Here is a 1,882-nt window from a genome sequence, read left to right as displayed (position 1 = left end):
TCGCTATTTTATTTAGTAATTCGAAGATGCAAAAAAAAAAAAAAAAAAAGAGAGAAAAGAATCAAAATTCGAAACAATTTCTTTAGATGTCCGGATATATATATATATATACGCATTGTAATTCTTCCCTCGTACATTTACGCTATTGTTGCGCGCATGCATTTTCTTTTCAGTTCGCTTGACGTAAAAGCGATTTTTAATATAGTTATCATTGCAGCTAGGCAAATACATTATATCGTTGAAAAATGCAATCCAAATACAAAATGATGGTCAAGAATAATATTATTGTAATAAGGAAACGTCTTTCATTACTTTATTAAATGATCGCGAGTACAAGTTATAGTTAAACGAAAATATACATGTGTGTATATCCAATTATAAAGCAAATTGAAGGGAGACCCTTTCTTGGTTCTTCGTGGGGTGCAAATGGCTAGTAAAGTAGAGGATATAATGGTACGGTGTGGAGGCGAGGATAACAAAGAATGTAACAAGAGTTGTAAGAGAGAAAAATTATCTTCGAGGTGTATTAAAGGGAAAAAAAAAGAAAAAAAAAAAAAAATAGCGTAAAAACTAAGTCAAGCAGAGATATCGCATTGTGAATGAGAATATTTATATTTTTACTTGAGAAAATGTTATAATAATAACGTTTGTAACGTATAATTCCCAATTCCCGATAAGGAATGTTTATAACGTTATTTTTCTAGATCTATATATCTAAATACTTACTATTGTGTTATGACGAAACGTGCTTTAAAGCGTCAAGCAAGCGAGATTGTATTGTAGATGCAATACGTACATTTATCCATTATACATGTATTGCGTTTACTTTAATTATTTCACTATCTTATCTTATTCCTCTATAAGTAACGTAATATATTCTAATTACAGGTGTAATAGCAATTTAACGAATTCTAAATTTTTTCGCGGGCGCTTATCTGCACATAAAATATAATCGATGTGTTTCTCGCGGTGTTCATTGCAATTTTATTACTGTAAATATTATTTACGTTTAAGTTTAATAGATATATCTATCCGTACGATTAATTGAAATATTTATGAATCATTATTTATTACTACTAAAACAATATTTTTATAGGAGAACGTTAGCTTTCTTTGTTCTCTTTCGAGTCAAATTCGATGATTAATTTCCTTCTCGCTTTAAAAAAAAATTGATTGATCGAAATATTTAAAAAAAAAAATAATAATAATAATAAAATTGGCTAAATCGATACGTATAACAAAAAAAGAAACATTATAATATATAAAACACAATATATGAAACAAACTTCTTTTTTTTCGCTGTATATCTTTTTACTTTTTCGTTTGAAAGCGATTGATACAGAATGGAAAGACGAGAACACTGTTAGTTGTTAATGATAAAACTTTATTATGCATCTTTTAATATTTCTTATTAATCTACTGTGACGATTTATTAAAAATGTTCCTTTATATCTTCGTGGAAGATATTTTGTTCTCTAACTGCGGTACCTGCGATTGATGGTTCTTAATCAGATTTGCTCCACTCACGTTTCGTCGTAAAGTGGAAAAAACGGAAGTGCTGGAAATTGTGGCGAGAGTGCAGTATGTATGGTGTTAGCTGTATGAAATCATGTTACGTGTATTGTTATGTACTGTAAGATTAGAATACATCATAAAATGGTGATGGCGTGTACTGCTGGAATGTAATACATGTATCGAGTTATCCCTAAATACAGCCATTTTATAATGGATATTTATTCCATGCCCATTTTCCTTTTATCTGTAAGATATCTTAAAAGTATGTGAGTAAAAAAAAGGAATGCAATAATAAACAATAATTTGTAGATATCTGACTTAGAAATCGTTTATTAACAGAAAAGTTAATACCATCATCCATACAAAT

Source organism: Apis dorsata, unplaced genomic scaffold (assembly GCF_000469605.1).
Source record: "Apis dorsata unplaced genomic scaffold, Apis dorsata 1.3 scaffold_263, whole genome shotgun sequence".
NCBI lineage: Eukaryota > Metazoa > Arthropoda > Insecta > Hymenoptera > Apidae > Apis > Apis dorsata.
This window is presented reverse-complemented; position numbering follows the sequence as displayed.